We start from the raw sequence: 20,282 nt of genomic DNA, 5'->3' as shown, positions 1-20,282 counted from the left end.
TAATAGAAAGACAACAGAAATAGTTTACATTGGTATCATGAAAGTAATTCACTATTATTGCAGAATTTTTAAAACATAAACAATGCAAAAAAACAAAGATTAATTTCAACACCTCAGGAGAAAACCCATTCCTGCTAATATTTAGCATTTAGGTGAGTTTTTCTCAAGTACATACATTCACATGACAAGAAAGTAATGTTTTGTAACTTAACAGTTTCTTTTAGTAACATATGGAAATGATCTTCCTTATTAGCTAATAATCCTCCACATTTATTTTAAAAATTCAATAGAAGTCCATTTTCTGGATCTGTAATAGTTTTTATTATGCTTCTATCTTGTAATGCTTCATATTTCTTGTCTCTTATGTGTGAAAACCTCACTATTCCCAGAGCATCGAGATACATTAGTAACTTCAAGTACCGAGATATCGTACTAACTTAGTAATGGAGAAAAATTAGTCTAGACTGAACATTAATCTGTTTCTAACAAGCTTTAAAGATAAACCATAGTGGGAACAAACTCCTGAAATAATTTATCTGTGCTCCAGAAAATACAAACCTCCAGAGTATTTATAATAATGCAAAAGTAATAATCCAGCTTTTAAGAAGATAAAAATCATACCTGGCAATCCAATCAAAAATTACTAGGCATTAAATGAATAAGAAAAATATGGCTCAATGAGAGAAAAATCAATAAGTATAAACAAAATAAAAATAACAGAATTAGTTGATGAAATATTAAAATAATTATAACTATTACAGATATTTAAGAAGATAAAGCATTAGCACTTGAAGGAGATACATGGAATATATTTTAAATATATTCTAACATATTAAAACTGCAGCTAAACAATAAAGATAAAAAATTTCTGATATGAAACAAACACTGGACAGGATGAGCAGAAGATTAAGTCCTCGCCTTGCATGTGCCTGGATCCCATATGGGCGCCGGTTTGTGTCCCGGCTGCCCTTCTTCCCATCCAGCTCCCTGCTTATGGCCTGGGAAAGCAGTCAAGGACGGCCTAAAACCTTGGGACCCTGCACCCATGTGGCAGACCTAGAAGAGCTCTGGGTTTCTGGCTTCAGATCGGCGCAGCTCCTGCCATTGCGGCCACTTGGGGAGTGAATCAAAGGATGGAAGATCTTCATCTCTGTCTCTCTCCTCTTTGTATATTTGACTTTGCAATTAAATTAAAACAAAATCTTTTTTTAAAAAAAGAAAGAAATTCCAGGCTCCTGGCTTTAGTCTGGCATAGCCTCAGCTGTTGTGGCCACTTGGGGAGTGAATCAGTGGTTGGAAGATTCATTCTCTCTCTCACCTCTTTCACTTTCTCTCCCTTTCTCCCAGCTCTGTGTCACTCTGCTTTCAAATAAATGTAAAAGCTTTTAAAAGACAGTGGAGTTGTATCCTTCAAATATTGAAAATAGGTTACCCAGTATGGGTTTGCATTGGGGGAAAAAGGTTGACTCTTATCCTGAGGGACTCAGTTTGATAGTAAAAGAATTTCTACTACAGTTACTGATAAAAATGGACACAAAATTTTTTGTTGTTTTTGTTCTAGACCATGTTTTCTTATTGAGTTGCTAAAATTTCAAGCTAACCTATATTGGTAAATATCTAGAACACAGGGAAATTCCTATGTACATTTGGATTTTTGCCCATTTTGTACTCTCTTGAGAAAGCAGCCACCATTGTATTCTGTTTCTTTTTAGTGGTAAAGTGGTTCCAATAACCTAGCCTCTCATTTCTGGCAAATGGGCAATTATCACTCTCCATGTCATTGGAAGGCATTATTAACATTATATTTTTTATTATTTAAAGGTGCAGCTCATATAATTACTTATATTAATAATATCCAAATAAAGTCAAACAAAACAAAAGGCACAATCCATGGAAAACAAACACAACTATGTAAATGCCATTTCTCAAGTCTTCTAGAACATAGAACTACATTGTCCACCATCTACCTTGTCCCTCAAGGACCGCTTCTTCTATGGATGGAGAGGACAACCTGACACCTGGAGAGGACATACTATCAATTACAAATGAGACATTTCATACACTTTCAGTCTTTAAGTTAAATGTAGCTGTTAATAGAATGTCTAAATTTCTTGGTTTTCAATGGTAATATTACGAAATGGTGAACCATGACCAACTATGATTTTGAAGTCAAATATTACCACTTCTTATGGTCCAAAATAATTCATCCCATTCCAAATATAACACCAATATAACAAAAGGAGCATAAAATTGGCAAACAGATTTTTTTTCTTTTTTCTTTTCTTTTCTCTCTCTTTTTTTTTTCCGGTTTGATTCTCTGGGAGGGTTGAATGTACACATGCTATGCTGGGCCATGGCAGGGACACAGTCAGTTCGAATGTCAGGTGCCTGGGGGGTTTGGGGGCTGGCAAGCAGTCTCCAGGGTCTCAGCAATCAGCTGGTGGTGACGGTGCAGTCCCCGCTGACCCTCTGGGGTGAGCAGGCCACAGAGGGTGGCAAACGGTGTCACACCAATTCTAGGTCCCTCCTCCCATGGCTGTCTACTTGGACCTCGGCTACATCTTCTTTCACCCGCACTTCTGCCTGAGCATCTGCTTCTTGCACCACTTGGCTCTCGGCACTAAGTGTCCAAGATGGCGCTAAAGCTGAGAGATGAGCAGAATTTTGATTCTACAATTTAACTAATCATTGAAAGACTAATTTGCATCTCTGAAGCTCCAGAGTATTGTAAGATTTAAACAACATGACTTTCCTGAAATGCTTACCAAATTTTGGCACAGCAGGAAATCAGTAGAGCACAATGGTGGTCCAAGGCATCAACAAGGTGTAGGATCAAACTCTGATTCATCTAAAGGACTCAGTTTAGTGAAATTGCATAAATATTCTGTGTCCTAGTGTACTCATCCATGAAATAGGGAAAATAATATAATAAAGATTAATTCCTATATTTAGAAAAGTGAAGGTCACATAATCAAATACATGCGCACTTTTAATGACAGAAAGATTTCATGAAAAATTCACAACTTTCCTCCACCATTTTAAAGGGAAAGTCGTCAAGAAATGGAAGCAAAGAAAACTAATAAACAAGAATCCAATAACATTATTGATAAGAATCAAAAATATCTATCATTAGGACAAAATGTTCATATTCACAAGAATGTAAAAGATTATACTTGTTACAATTGTTTGTTAATGTAATAGCCATGCATTAGAGCAGAATCTACCTTAAACATCAATACTTGCATCAGGTGCAAAGTCAAGAAACTGCTTTAGCTACGTGCAGCTTTTCAGTAATACATTTTGCCAATGTAGAAATTTGGTACACTGAATTGTGGAATCCCTCTGTGTTCCTTCTCTACATGGCTTCTGCTCCAAGGAAAATGTGGCATAAGGGATTCACAGCTAGAGTTACTATCAAAAGCTAGGCAAGCAGAGAAACATTTATGCTACTATAGCACACTGCAATTATATAACACAATGGCACCTTAGGCCAAATGTTAAAATTTACAGTTTGAAATGCTTGCCCAAACTTCATCTTATATGACACATATTTTACTGTTTTGGTAGTCTAACAGAAGTTCATTGTCTCCTTACTTTCCTCACTAATTCTTTTACATGATTCAAAAGAATATGTAATGAAATTGATCATTACATATTTAAATCCACAAAACTTAGTATTTATATCCTAATCATTTATCTAACACTCATACATTAAAGATATATTTAACTTTAAACAAAACAGTAATTTACAAACGCATTTGCCTGCTGGTCATTGTACCTATTCACAAACATTACAATCAGATCGGACACTACCATTTCACTTCCCATTCCACATTGATTTTGGAAAAACACCCACTTTTCATCAGACCTGTCAGAATGTCAGCTATGATATGATCAAAATGAATATAATTCAACTGTTGTTTTGCAGATATAACAGGGTTTTTCTTGAAATTTTAATGTTCCCATGGTGTCTCTGAAAGTCTGCTGTGGTACTACCACAAAACACCCTGGATCACAGTTGGGAAGCCAGGGCTCTATTATGTATACCATACAGTTGAGCTTATTTTTAACCAGTTATCTCTTGTGTGTAGGTTATTTTATATGGACTTAAATGGCACCTTTGAACAAGTAAGTTTAAAGAGCTATGTCACCATAAAGTATTTATTGAGATTTTATTGCACATAAAAAGAACCAATGAAGCAAAAATTGTATGAGTCTCAAGAAGTAGAGTGTATTTGACAAAATCATTATACTCATGTGATCTGATTTTATCATTCCTCACAAAATTTTGTAACTGTCTCTCTCTATATCTCTGCTACATGGCCTTTCTCAGTTTAAGTCCCCTTTCCTTTCCCTGTTTACTCCTTGCCTCTTTCTGATACTCTATATTTCCCTTTGTTTCCTAGCTCCCCAAATTCAGGTATAATCGACTAACCATAACACTAATAAGTTTCACAATTCCCAACTCTCTGACTCATGGTGTTTTTACATTGTTCACTGTTAAACTCCTATTCATCCTTATATTCCAGCAAAAATATTTTTCTTAATGAGACTTTTCCCTACTCTTACCCTAATGACTCTTTTCCTTCAGGAAAAATTACCGATTTTCTCCTGTCTTAAAAAATAATTAGGTAAATCTATTTAAGCCTATCAAAACGTTATCATTTATACAGACCATTTCAATATACAAATTGTGACAATAAGAGGAATATAGTTGAAATAATTTATCATATAAAGAGCCAGAGAAAGTATTTTAATGTTTCCAACACAAATAAATGATAGATGCTTGAACTAATGGAAATATTGCCTGAAAACTATGCACTATACACATGTATCAAAGTATTACATTTTACCGTATTAATATGTACAGTATTCATTAAACTAAACATTTTAAATTTATAAATTATGTATAGAGAGGTTATCTAATTTAATGACCTATTATTTAGTTAAATGCTGCTGAGTTACCACTTTTCTGGACATAGGAGAAACACTAATTTTACAAAAGACTTAAATTTTAAAATAAATGTTATTTTACTTATTATCAACTTTAAAAAGTTAATTTTATTTATCTACATCATACTTAAGAATCCACTAAGACATAACTAAACTGAAGATAAATATTGCCAAACTATTTCTGTTTTCATTTTAATTTTCACAACTTCTTTTGAAACTGATTCAATCTTGAGTTCTATGTTCCAATTCTCTTAGACCTACAAGGCCCAAAATACCTCTACTGTAACCCATCACAAATCTTTCAAATGCACCCTTGTCTATAATTACATCTTCAGTAGCCAAAAGCAGCACAGAGCTCAAACAACATGTGGAATCCCACTGTTTGTAGAAAGCTTTTAAGAGTAGGCATACAAATTAAGTTTTCCCATCAACACCATATTCTGCAGGCTTTATGAAAGATGTACATCCTATATCACTAGTAGTTCCCAGAAGATACGTAACCTTGAACTTCTGCTACAGTGCTATTGACAAAAATAAAAAACTAAAACTGTTAATCCTTGACTTGAAAGTATGTGAAAAATTTCAATATATGACAATCATATGAAAAAAGCATAATTTTATTCTGAACAGACTAACCTTGGTAAACACGGTTTCAATTTTGCATGAGATAATGGAGTCATTTTTTATTTCTCTAAAAGTCTCCTGTATTTTTCATTTGACAAGGTGGTCCTTCTAACTGTTGATACTTCTAAAAATTGTTCATGAGTAAACTTATTTTCTGAAAGTTTTGCTCCAGAGTCTTCAAATAACAAGTTGGAGTTAAAATTTAACAAAGGGACAACTATGTCAAGCAGATAGGTTATGAGGCATTCATTCTTCATCTCATTTACAAATTAAAACATTCAAATGGGAAATGTTGAATACGTCTCATGACTAAACAATTAATAAGTTACAAAGCCAGGATGTTAATTCAGGATAGCAACCAGTTAAAAATGGCTCCCTTCATTTTGCTTAAATGTATCCCAACCTACCACTAACTTAAAACTTTCTCAGGTGTTAGGATAAATTTGTTTATTTTTAATTAATTAACTTAAACAAGAGAGGAAAAAACAAAGAACAGAGACAGAGAAGAAAGATCGATCTAACATCTACTGCTTCACTCCTCAAATGCAACATACATGCTAGGCCAAATCCAGGAACTCAAGCCAAGTCTCCGATATCGGTGGCTGTACTTGAGTCATCATCGGCTGCCTATCAGGTTGTAAATTGATCAGAAGTAGTATTGAAACCTGAATCCAGGAACCTGAATATAAGATGCTGGTGTCCCAAGCAGTGACTTAACAGTGATGTCAAAAGCGTATTTCAGAATGAGTTTTAAAGAGCGAGTACCACTTTTCTTCCAACTGTTTTTGTATTAACCCTAGTAAAACCATCATCTAGTCTTTCAGTTAACAAATAATTATTGAGTGCCTAACATATATCAGCCACGTTTCAAGATTCTAGAGACATTGTTATGGACAAAACGAAGTCTCTGAGATCTAAAAGATGATTAGGAATGGCACAAGGGCTCAGTGGCTAAATCCTTGCCTTGCAAGCACCAGGATCCCTGAGGGGTTTGTGTCCCAGCTACTCCATTTCCTACCCAGCTCCCTGCTTATGAAAACAGTAGAGGATGGCTCAAAGTCTTGGAACCCTGCACCTGTATGGGAGACCCAGAAGAAGCTCTTCATTCTGGGCTTTGGACCAGCTCTGCTCCAGACATTGCAGCCTATTTGGGGTTGTGGGGGAAACCAGTAGATGGAAGATCTTTCCGTCTCTCCTTATCTCTGTAAATCGGATTTGCCTTTCCAAAAAATGCTTAAAATATGATTATTGAAATTTCAAAATCAAGTGTGATGTCCAAGAACTAAAGAAAAATGTCATAGAGTTAAGGAACAAAGGGTGACAGAAATGGAGGGGGTCAAATTGGTGGTTATAAATAAAAGGGAGTAAAAGAGGTGTCTATAAATATCAACACTATTCTAATAGCGAACTTTCTTACATTTGAGAGAACTAAAAATGAATGATACTCCAGATTATATCCTCAATTGCTTTAAAATTAGGAATTAATTGAAGTTACTATGAAATGATCATTAAGGAAGACTAGATAAGAGTTTTAGAAGAGTAATAATAATAAACTTTTCAAGACTTGTATTGGCCTGTCAGAATTCTGTTTCCATTATCACCTTAGATATCACCTTCCCATTATCACTTCTAGCCTCCTTCACTCTTCAGCATCACAACTGCCCTTCCATTGATCCAGTGAAAATAAATTCCCTTTAAAAAGCTTATGGACACTTTCTACTTCTGTTGCAAATGACAGGCTCCAACAAAGTCACATTTTTCTTTTCCTTTTTTCGTTCCTTAAGGTCTAATATTAACATACAGAATCATACATAAACAAAACATTTTAGCCTGAGTGGGTTTAAAAGAAATCAGCAAGAAAAAAAATAATAATCTTGATGCTGTAGCAGAAATAAGATTGGACATAATTCTTCCTTTAACGTTGTTTACCAATATATCAACATACAAAAGGGATCAAAACTCAATGAGTTCTGAAGTCAAATACCAGATCTGTTGGTAATTTACTGAATGACTCAAGCAGTTCCTGGACCTTTCAGGTTCCTCACATGTGAAAGTGTATCATGATTGTAATTGACCAATAAGTTCATCTAAAGATTCAGTAAGATATAAATAAGATATAAATTTGGTACTAGCATGAAGTACTTAATAGCATACTGAATGACAACAGATAATGCTACCAATAGTAGTAAAGGTAATCTTAGGTAGGCTTAAGAATGAAAGATGTAGGGCCCAGCGGCGTGGCCTAGCGGCTAAAGTCCTCGCCTGGAACGCCCCGGGATCCCATATGGGCGCCAGTTCTAATCCCATCCAGCTCCACTTCCCATCCAGCTCCCTGCTTGTGGCCTGGGAAAGCAGTTGAGGACGGCCCAATGCAATGGGACCCTGCACCCATGTGGGAGAACGGAAGAGGTTCCTGGTTCCCGGCTTCGATTGGTGCAGTACCGGCTATTGCAGCTCACTTGGAGAGTGAACCATCGGACAGAAGATCTTCCTCTCTGTCTCTCCTCCTCTCTGTATATCTGACTTTGTAATAAAATAAAATAAATCTTTTTAAAAAAAGAATGAAAGATGTATTTCCCATTTCATCAGGAAGATATTTTGTATATTTGGAAACTTATTTAAATTTTTTAAAATTTATTTTTATTTAATTGAAAGTTAAAGAGGAAGGAGGAAGGAAGGAAGGAAGGAACAAACCCTCATTGGGGTAGCCAAATCAGCCAAATCAGTATAAAATCAAACAGAAGTCAGGAACCTGGAACTCAATATAGGCTTCTCATGTGGGTGTCAGAACCCAATTCTTGGGCCATTATCTCCTGCCTCTCAGCATCAGCATTAGCAGGAAACAGATACAGAAGTGGGGCCAGGACTCAAACCCAGGCATTTCTATCAGGGATAAAGGCATCCCAAGCAGCAACTTACTGCTGTGTCAAATACCTGCCCCAAGACTCATTTTTTAACATCACCTTTCCTATTAAGCCTTTTGATTCCCCAGGGCCTAGATACCCAATTCTTGTGCTCTATAGAACTTTATTCCTAAATTCATTGTGAGAATTGTAATGGGGTGCAGGCAATTGTCTTTCCAGGGACTCCCAAATCAATTGTCTTAATGAGGTTTCCTGGATGCAAACTCTGAATAAAGACTGTGCAAGCAACTTATTAGGAAGCATTCCCAGCAGAAACCTGAAAGGAAAATGGGGAAAGTGGCACAGACAAAGCCAAACAAGGGTATGTGATTTTTATATATAAGTTTTTTTAAAAAAGATTTGTTTATTTTGGAATCAAGATGGCTGAATAGGGTAAGGACACGTTTAAACGGCAGGAGAAACATTAATCAGGATGAACCAGAGAGGACATATTTCAGGAAATAGAAAAGGACAGAACAACAGCAGAGGGGTACCTGGAGACTGACAGAAACAGGAAAGCAGCAAAAACAACGGTGTGGTGTTGCAGTGACTGATACTCCAGCAGCATTCAGCTAACGGCAATCTGAACTCCACCAACAGCCAGAACTCCACCAGCAACCAGGTGGGAAGGGACTTTCACTGGGAGCTTGGGAGGTGAACCCAGACAAAGAACTGTCCGTCCTGCTGGTCCATTTGATTTGACCAGGAGCAAAGACAGAGCAGCAGATCCTAAACAGACAGTGCGAGAACAGGGTGGATTTCATAGCCCAGTCTGCCCCCCTAGAGCTGAATTGGGTGCCATTTTGCATAAGGAGGCAAAGGCAAGGGAAAGGACTGAGCGAGCATACGATGAGCTGGGAGTGAACTCATTTCTGACTCAGTGAACTGCAGCAACGTGGCATTCCACAGGTTCCACCCAGGACAGATCTGGGTAGCCCTCAGACCTGATGGCCAGCAGATCAGGAATTCTAGTGGTGGTATGTTAGGCGCCATTTTGTACACTGTGGCAATAGCTTTAGGACTGCAGGGGACAACAGTGAACTGCGCATGTGCTGAGCTCAAAAGAACTCACTGAGCTCCCTGGATTGCACTGGTCCCACAGGAAAATAATACCAACTGTGGCATCATATGGGTCAAAATAGGTCCGCGTGGCACCCAGACCTAACGTCCAACAGGTTCCAACAAGATCAGCACCACCAACAACCTAACTATATAGGACACCTGGTGTCTCTCTAATCCTGGGACCTGCTCCAACTGGAAGTGGGAGAAAGGTTGCAGAGATAACTGTGCAGCCTCAGCACAGTATCACAGGAGGTGGAGAGTGGTGAGCCAGGAGCTGAGGCTGTGGAGACCATGGTGGAAATCTGACATAAGAACCCAGACCTGGAACTCGCTGGAGGTTGTGGCACAAGTGGCTGCAAGCAAAAAGTTGTGTACCAACTGCAATAAGTAAAATCGCATTGTAGCCCTGTGGGTGACACAGCTTAGAAACCTACCCCAAGGAGAAGACTCTGCTAACCAGAAATGCAATGACCAAGAGCAAAAGAAGAGACAGAGGCACAATGAATATTACCGAAAACTCCCCTGCAAAGGAGCAAAACCCTATGCCAATCTCAGAGTTAACTGAGGAAGACAGCGAGAAAATGGAGGACACAGAATTCATAAAGCTCATTTTAAAGATTCTGATCAAAAATGAGAATCACATACAAGAGTTCAAAGAATTTAAGGAAGCAATAAAGCAAATCAAGGCTGAAATATCAGAAATTAAGGACACAGTAGAGCAAATTAAAAGTACAATGGAGAGTCTCCAAAATAGCATGAAGCAAGCAGAAGAAAGCATCTCAGAATTGGAAGATATTTCCTGTCACCAAGGGGAAGCAAACAAAAAGCTGGAAGCAGAGCTGGATCAGGCCAAAAAAAGTATTCAAGAATTGAAAGACACTATTAAGAGGCCAAATAATAAGAGTTATGGGAGTCCCAGAAGGTGCAGAAAGAGAAGCTGAGTTTGCAAATGTATTTAATGAAATAATAAAGGAAAATTTCCCTCATCTAGAGAAAAAATTGGGAAACAAGATCCAGGAGGGGCACAGAACTCCCAACAGGCTTGATCAAAAGCGATCTTCACCAAGACACATGATCATCAAGCTCTCTTCAACTGAACATAAGGAAAAGATCCTTAAATGTGCATGTGAAAAAAAATCAATTGAATTACAAAGGAATGCCAATTAAACTCACAGGAGATCTCTCACAGGAAACTCTACAGGCAAGAAGAGAATGGAGTGACATATTCCAGATTTTGAAAGAAAAAAAATTGTCGACCTAGGATAACATATCCAGCAAAGTTTTCTTCTGTCTTTGAAAACGAAATAAAATTCTCCCACAGTTAAGAAAAGTTCAAAGAATTTGCCTCTTCCAAACCTGCCCTACAAATGATACTTCAAGATGTTCTCTTGATAGAGAAGAGGAATAGCACCTACCAAAACCAAAGGCAAATGTGAAGAACATCCCAGTAAATGACAACAGAAGACTAAATCAATGAACAACCCATTCCTAAAATGACAGGACCAAAGTACCACCCATACATATTAAACTCTGAATGTAAATGGCTTAAGCTCAATCAAACATCACAGATTAGCAGACTGGATTAAAAAAACAAAAACCATCTATTTATTGTTTAGAAGAGACACACTTCACCAACAAAAATCAGTGGAAAGTATATCGCATGGGTTTTATTGTTTTCTGTTAGTTTCATCTCTTCAAAACACTTTCTTCTGATTAAATCATTCAATGACTCGTAGATCATACAGCAGCATCATTTTCTGCAAGAAGGTTCTTGATTTTCATTTCTTCAGCTACACATTAGTCATTTAGTAGCATGTTATTTAACTTCTTGGTGTTGTTAATTTCTTTTTTCTCCCGAATGTTAATTTTGTTTTGTGGCTTTTCATTTAAGGGGATGTATAGTAGCTGTGTAATAGAGACTGTCATATCTAGCAACATGTTATTTAACTTCATGGCATTGTAAATTTCTATTTTTCTTTCTATTGTTGATTTTGTATTATGACTTTTCATTTAAGGGGATGTACAGTAGCTGTGAAATTGAGACTAACATATCCAGATTTGAGGATACAGTGTAGTATGCATTTCTACTTCCAGACAAAGATGGACTTACAATGAAACTGTTCACTATCTTGACAATAGGATGCTGGACTCTCTGCCATTGTCCATGCCCGCACTGATGGACATATGACTGTGTATGAAGAACTATATTTTAGTAATGATATAGAGGAACTAGGTGGGAGGGAGGGAATAGGAGAGGGGATAGGGCAATGCCAGGAGCCTATGAAACTGTATCATAAAATGACAATAATAATAATAAAACTTTTAAAAATACAAAAAAATAAAGATTTATTTATTTTATTGGAAAGGCACATATACACAGAGAAGGACAAAGAGGAAGATCATCCGTCCGATGACGCACTCCCCAAGTGGCCACAACAGCCAACACTGAGCTGATCCAAAGCCAGGAGCCAGAAGCCTCTTCTGGGTCTCCCACGTGGGTGCAGGGTCCCAAAACTTTGGGCTGTTCTCAACTGCTCTCCCAGGCCACAAGCAGAGAGCTGAATGGGAAGTGGAGCTGGATGGGATTAGAACTGGCGCTTGTATGGGATCCCAGCGAGTTCGAGGTAAGGACTTCAGCCACTAGGCTACTGCGCTGGGCCCCAAGAGTATGTTTTAAAGTTGAGTCTCACAACTTGATCCTAGGTTGAACCTGGGAGCACACATTACACTGCAGAGTTCATTATTCCATAGACAGAGGAGCTGAGCTTTTATGCTCCTTTATCACTCCGTCATTGGCTAAGGAGGCAGAGTGGGGCAGAAATTGTCAGGTATTCCATCTTTCTGCAGGCAATCTGTTGAAGGTCCTAAGTGAAATGCATTCAAGACAAGGTACACAGAAGATGGGGAGGCACACAGTAAAGAAAGAGGGGAGAATGGAGGTGCAGCACCAATAGCGTCTGACAAATAGTCCTTTCTTAAAGAACCTATATTGTTTTAATGACTTTATTCCAAGATTTCCTACTACGTAGCCCTGTTACTTCTGATTCCTGGCTCAGTAGGTTTGGCCCTGGAAGTACAGTGTGGTAACTGGAACAGTAACCTTTGGCCTAAGCCTCAGACAATACTGACAGGCCCTGCAGGGGCCACTAATTGCTGACATGACTTCTGCACTCTGTACAACTGTTATGGCCTCAGGTCATTGCCAAAGTGGGCTCCAATCCTAGGAAAAGAACTTTGTCACACCTCTTCCCCATTCCAGCATCTTTCCAAACTCTGTGATTTTATGGGGACCACTGCTTCTGATCTGTAGCAGCTAAAACAAGGTTTTAAGTCTCATTTAGATTCAACCATGCTGACCACACATGCCTAATAGAAGACTCACTACCAAGGCTTCTATCTAAACCATAATTTCTATTCCATGCTATCAGATTCACTCAGGAGAAAGAAACTGCCACTTTCTCCTTCAATTAAAATTTAAAAGCCCTGCCTCCTTCTGTACTGTCCCTGTCATCCCTGGTGGAGTTGTATCATCAATATCTCAGAGTATGAAATCTGTCACTCATGCCTTCTGTTTCACAGTTGGACTCTGTCTTCTAAATCAAATGTTGTTACTGCCATAAAACATCACAGAACTGGAAAATCTACATCCAAAATTTACCATTATTTCCATACATATTTTCACATTTTAAAAAATTGTTTAAAATATACAGCATTCAGTGCCATTTCCCCCACCAAATCATCATTTGCTATTATGACTAAAGATTCTCTCTGATAGTAGATAAGAAAGGAGCTGCAGCAATAAATTTCCAATTATTTCCAATTTCCAATTTATTATGCAATTAAAAATGCTAAGAGAAGTCTTCACTTGTATCTAAACTCTATGTCAAAAATGGGTACCCATGAAAAATGGGTACCCATGCATGAACTGAGATAAATACATAGACAGAAAGAAAAATAGATGATTTATGATACAGATTATAATAATTGCTCTCTACTCCATTATTCATTTATTATTCTCTCTCTCTCTATACACACACACACGTACACACACACACACACACACACACACACACAAGGCACTGAGGATAAATCATGATAAAGAAGCTAGAACTGTCCTTAAGCCCTTGTATTCTAGTAGGAAAGGCAGATACATTAAAAAGTAGTTACAACACAATGCTAAACATGCTACAGAAAATTCAAAGGCAAACACAAGAGATAAGAGAACCAAACAGTAAAAACTAACTTTGTCATGGATTTGCACCACAATCTGTCTAGTTTGTGAAATTATAGTTGTCCTTGACTCTATTCAGCCCACTCCAACCAACACAGTTTTTTCTGGGTGCCTCCCATAGAATTAATTGTTAGCCTATATTTCTTGTCTATCTCCATAACTGAATAGACTCTGAATTTCCTGAATGCATGATGTTGTCTAATCATCTTTCAGCCTTGTATTGAAAGCATTAATTATAATTTTTGGCACACAATTGGTCTTTAATAATTTTCTGACTGTAAGAATAAACAAATGAATTAGTTAAACCAAAGATGTAGAGGGATGAATTTCTTTGATGACTCTAAGTAGAAACTTAGATCTATGCTACTGCAAATTACATGCTGTTCAGCTACAATTCTGAAAACCTCAAGTGAGATGGAGAAGGCAGCTTATTATTATGTGCTGGCTCACCATTTGTTTCCCTATCCTAAGTTCCAGAGTTTGCAGATTTGACAATCCTGCTTCCATTCACCAAGCTAAAGCTTCTTAGGGCAGAAAACAACTAAAGCTTTCAAAAAGAACTTGTAAAATGCATGAGAAAGAAGAAAATATTTCCTGTATCAAAAAATGGACCATTAAACATGTGTTGGATATAATTCTGAGGATGCTTTTTTAAAAAACAGAAGTTTATTATTTACTGTTCCCACAGTGTCATTAGATAATTACAACCTCAGATTTTTGCAAGCCAGTACAGTGAGTTTTGAAATCAAGAAGTAGGATAGGGGTGTCATTCTGTTTTCTAAGATGACTTGCCCTCTTAGTTCTGCTTTTGAATAAATCTTTAAAAGATTTACCTACTTAATTAGTTAGCTAGTTAGCTGGTTAGTTATTTGAAAGCCAGAGTTACATGGAGAGAGAGAGACAGAGAGACAGAGAGAGACAGAGATCCTGCATGTATTGGTTCACTCCCCAGATGGCTGCAATGGCTGGGCCAAGTCTAAATCAGGGGCCAGGAGCTTCATTAGGTTCTCCCTTTTAGCTGTCAGGGGCCCAAACACTTGGACCATCTTTTGCTCCTTTTCCAAGGCCATTACAGAGAGCTGGATTAAAAGTGGAGCAGTCGGCACTAAGACCCATATAGGATGCTGCCATTACAAGCAGCAGTTTAACCTACTGTGCCACAATACCATCCTCTTCTTTAACACATTATTATGAAATACTTCATGAGTTTCATAAAGATTATTTATGAACAAGAATATTCTGCTGTCTATGATTATTTAAACATTCTCTCTTTTTGACATATATTGTAAAAATTCCAGCAACATGTTAGAGTTGACTCAAACAACTTAAGTATTCCCATCACAGGGGTTACATACACAGATAATCATCCTACCCCATCTAATTCAGTAAACTATATCTGCCCCAAATATGTCTTTACTTGCTTCTAGAAAAGTGTTCACTTGGAAGACAGATTTTTTAAAATTTTTGCTTCTGTTATATTAGCAGGGGTATTTTAGGTAGAGAATAACTGATATCTCTCCTTTCCTTTTCCTACAAAATAATTAAGTTCCAACAGTCTAGGAGCTCAATTCTCAGCTAGAAACAAACCTGTCTTGTGTCCATTCCTCAGAAACAATTCCTGAGTAAGGTGTTTCGTCCCAGGAAGCTGCTCAAATGAAGAAGAAATTCAGCTAGCTTTTTCTCCCCTCAGCCTCCTTGCACTTTGCAGTGCCTCACTGCCATCTCTCTCTGTCTTATGTTATACTGAGCACTCTCATTTGGCCCTGATGTCCTTTTCTGCTACTAAGCACACTTTCTATGAAAGAAGCCTGTATAACCTCTTTCAATTCTTGTTTTGCTAAGCTTCAAAATGCTCACAAAAATAAATAAAACAACAATGGCTTAATATTCCTAAGAACTTAAGCTTGATCATTCTCCTGGCTCTGGTAACCTGCTGTGAATGTATTCCAAGCTGCTAGGGCATCTACTGAAGAAAAAAAAAAGTTCAATATTGCTGGAAAAAATAAGGGAAAATCCAAAACCTGTGTTCAAAGCCTTAGAGTTACTTGGGGAAGCTGGTGTTCACATGAAGGCTTAACATACAACTAAACATTTGACTTCTAAATAGCTGATACACACAAACTGAAATGTGTATTTCAGAATTAGTAAAAATGGCCTAACATTTTTTAAAGAGAAGAGATACATTCAAGAAAACAGAAAAGAACTGTCTTATGGAAACTATTCTTTATTGTTTTTTAAGTATTGTATACAGCATGTTTGACTAAGAGACCTAACAAATGCTTTAGAACTAGGAAAATGGCCTCATTTTGTAAAGAAACAAAGCAACTGTCTAACAAGTCAAAGTATCTTTCCATGCCTATAAAGACAGACTAGGACTTCTTGAACTAGGGGAGACTCAGATTCCATGAACTTCTCATTTTAAGAATCAAGTCAATGAATTGGCATGCTGTTTGCTACAACAGGAGCTCTTACATTGGAACCCTGAAAAGAGTTTATACATCTGTAATTTCAGATCAATTTCAATCTGTATGCATTACTTTCAAAAACCACACAGAAAGGAAATGGTTATTTCTTAGGATTTGCATCTAGATAATATATGAGATCAGTTCTTTTTATATTAAAAAAAAAGAAAAAACACAACATCCTTCCTCTCATTTCTATACTCCCTCAAAAATGACGTACAAAACCTTGTTAAAAAATAAATGTCTACTTTCCTTTTATATAAAAATCACAGATGAATGTTTTGAGCACTGTAACATCCTTATTTCTCTCAACTAGCCACATATGAAATAGTTTAGCTTCAGTTCTTCTTATTAAACTTCTCTCTGAATATGCTGTGTCAGAGCAAAGCAGCTCTCTCAGGTAGCTGAAAACTTCTCTTCAAAACCTTGCTAAACATTTTTGTTGCTTGCCATTTGTTACTTATTCATCTAAATTCCTTTATATATGTTCATTCTTGTAAAATGGTTGCCTTTTTGACAGTTTTCTTTTGTTAGTTAAAAAAAAATATGTTTGCTTTTCTTTTAGCTCTGATTCCCCTTTGTTGTACCTGTTGATTCAAGATTTCCCAAATCTTTATTTCTTGACCCTTGTTATATACATACTACTTTATACACATTCCCTCAGCGGCTTTATCCATTCAGAACGTTTAAATGTCTCACTTCCACTGAGAAACCCCAAATCTGCCTCTATAACCCATTTTCTTTCATCTTCTGTCTTTTACCACTTAGATTTGAACTGGTTTATTACACATCCCTCCATGAGACATGACCCATCTCTGTTCCCAAAGAAAAGAAACACACTGCTTACAAACTGAATCTCCCTTAGCACATTTCAAGTGTCTAAAAGCAGTATTAAATCTAGAAGTCCAAACTTCTTTTTGACATGCTATTCTTTTTCATTGACAGCATCCAAAAACTATGAAAATCTTATTTATTTTACCACTATACATCAATTAACTTTAATTTATTTATCTAACCAATTAATTGGTTTGAGCATCTGCTAGGTGTCAGATAATTTTCTAGGTGCTACAGCACTCTGTTTTTGTCCTCTGGGAGACGCTGTCTAACAAAGACTATGAAACATGTTCACACATAGCTCAAGGCAAGACCTTCTTAGCTCTGGCAGTGGCTACCCCCAGCTTCAACTATATACTAATATACCTTGCTTCTGTTGAATTTTCCCCACATCCCCAAATCCACACTGCAGCAAAACGTTTATTTCACTTCCTATTGTGTCTACCTTATTTATTTATATTTTTATTTTGCTAATTTTTCACTCATTGTGCTTCATCAGCATGACTTCTTTGCTTTTTCCTCTGTTGTGGACCTAAATAGAGAGAACAATAGGATTCTGCAATCCTGTTGATCGAGTGGATTTTTTTTTTTTTGAGTCTTGACCTTTAGCAATAAGCATCAAACAGAGTATAACCTGGGCATGTCCTTTCCCACCACCAAAGCTGCTTTTAATTAACTGGAGTTCCCTTTCTAACTTTCTTTGCCTTCAAAAACCTGAGATCACACTGTTGCAACTCTTGCTTTATTTTTCTGAGTGAGAACCAGTTTTCAGATAGAGTAGGAATGACCTTCCTAGGATGGGGAACTTTTTTTTTCCTACCAAGGGCCACTTGGAACTCAAATACCATTTGTGGGCCACACAAAGTTATCAATTTAAAAACAGTGTTCTTTGGACGGATTGAATTTTTAGTCCCACCTGAGTCACCCTGGCAGGGCCAGACAAAGTGAATTCATGGGCTTACAAGCTCCCCACCCCTGTACACTGTAACTCACCTAAGTCACTTTGGAGTATCTCCTTTCTCCCCACTCGCAATAAGTTGTAATAAAGTGATTCTTAGGTCCAAGTCACTGGGAATGTCATGACTTCCCAATATATAAAAAGTTATTTCATTGTTTTGTAGTCAGTCTAGGTTAAGAAGGAAAATTTGCAAAACATGCACCTATTGCCTGCTGATCCGCTCATTTAACATCTATACTCTACATTAGGTATTTTAATTGAGTTCTTATTTTCCCTGTTACCGTGAATTGTATTTATAGTATTCCTACCTGTGTACCAACACAATTGAGTGTCACACAATTAAACGAGAAAAAATTTAACAAAACTTTTTATACCTAGCATTTAAGTTTTAGCCAATGACAGTTCTCAAGCAAAAGGCTACCAAAGCAAAATACTCTTAAAATCAGGGATCTTCATATTCATTTACATTTACTCTATCAAGAATTAATCTAGAAAAGGTAGCATTTTCACTTTCCTCTTTTTTTCCCAAACATTAATTTAACTCCTGTAAAATCTTATACAAAAACAGTGGTTGAAAGACAATTTCACTAATTTATAAGTTAAGCTTTTTTGCAAATCATTTATTTTTTTAAAAAAAGATAATACAGTCATATAACAATACTGTTGGTTAGAACTGTTTCTTTTTTCTTTTTTTTTTTTTTTTGTAATCTGAAAAGCTATGCAATTGACTAATGAAATAAACATGGGAAATGCAACAATCCACCCTTTAAAAGTACTCCTGGTTCTCTTTCTCTTTCTCTCCCTTCTTTCTGTGTGTGTGCGCGTGCGCGCATGCATTACTGCCTGATTCGAAATTTAAATTTTATAATCTGAGAAATCCTGCATTTCAATTCTCTATTTAGAAAACAGAAATTCAACATCCTTTCAAATATTCATCCCTGCAACTCTGACAGTTGGGGAGGGCAAGGGATTGCAAGCAAATGTTGCTTCAGAACCAGAGAAGAATTACATGGGTATAGTGACATCTACAGGCAGCATGTATATTGTTTAAAAGGATATGGTTGCCATATATATCGTGAGGAATAGACTATCAAGCTTCATTGCCTTACATATACATATGCCTTGTTCATGGGAACCAACAGAAAAAGTTAGACCACTTAGACTAAAACAGCTCACATAGAAATATCTTACTAATATTAAAATTCAGGTAATAAATAGAGCTTTATTTCACCTATTTTGTTAAACTTCTTTTATCCTCATCTTTTCTGTGCTTTATGTTTATTTGTTTTTGTTCATTTGAAAGGCAGAATAGGAGAGAGAGGCGGAGAATATCTTCCATCTGATAGGTCACTCCCCAAATGCCCACAAGAGCCAGGGCTAGGTAATGCAGGAGCCAAAGTCTAGAACTTCCGGGTTTCACAAGCAGGTTTCAAGGACACAAGCATTTAAGTCATCATCTGCAGAGTCCTAGGATTCATTAGCAGGAGGCTATATCAGAAGTAAAGTACCCAGGACCTGAACTGGAAGGCCAATATAGGATGCGAGTGTTCCAACCAGTAGCTTGACCTACTATACCACAAGGTCTACCTCATTATCTTCATTTTTTAAATGTGGTTAACAGTTTGATCAGAAGCACATTTTGAAAATTTATATAGGCAACATATGACAAAATTAGCGACTGCAAATTAATGAAAACCATGTAAAAAGAATACGTCACTTTGAAATTTTAGGTCCATTGTGTTAACTTAGTGGCTGAAGTCTTTGCCTCACACACACCGGGATCCCATACGGGCGCAGGTTTGTGTCCCGGACGCCTCACTTCCCATCTAGCTCCCTGCTTGTGGCTTGGGAAAGCAGTTGAGGATGGACCCAAAGCTTTGGGATCCTGCATCCACATGGGAGACCCACAAGAGGCTTCATGTTCCTGGCTTCAGACCAGCTCAGTTCTGGCCATTGCGATCACTTGGGGAATACATCAGTGGATGGAAGATCTTCCTCTCTATCTCTCCTCCTCTCTGTATATCTGAGTTTGCAATTTAAAAAAAAAGAAATTTTAAAAACATCAGTTTGAGCGCCAAAGAATAAAATATAGCCAAAAATGAATGTTTTCTGGAAATCTGTTTCAGTACTTACAGTTCATGTAAACCATTATGTCAGAAATTATTCCTGAATTTTCTTTATGACAAGAGTAGGGAGAACAGTAACAGCAAGGAGGCAGATAATAAAATATAATGGAGTTAGGCTCATTTCAGTGT

Source organism: Ochotona princeps, chromosome X, assembly GCF_030435755.1.
Source record: "Ochotona princeps isolate mOchPri1 chromosome X, mOchPri1.hap1, whole genome shotgun sequence".
In the NCBI taxonomy this organism is placed as follows: Eukaryota; Metazoa; Chordata; class Mammalia; order Lagomorpha; family Ochotonidae; genus Ochotona; species Ochotona princeps.
This window is presented reverse-complemented; position numbering follows the sequence as displayed.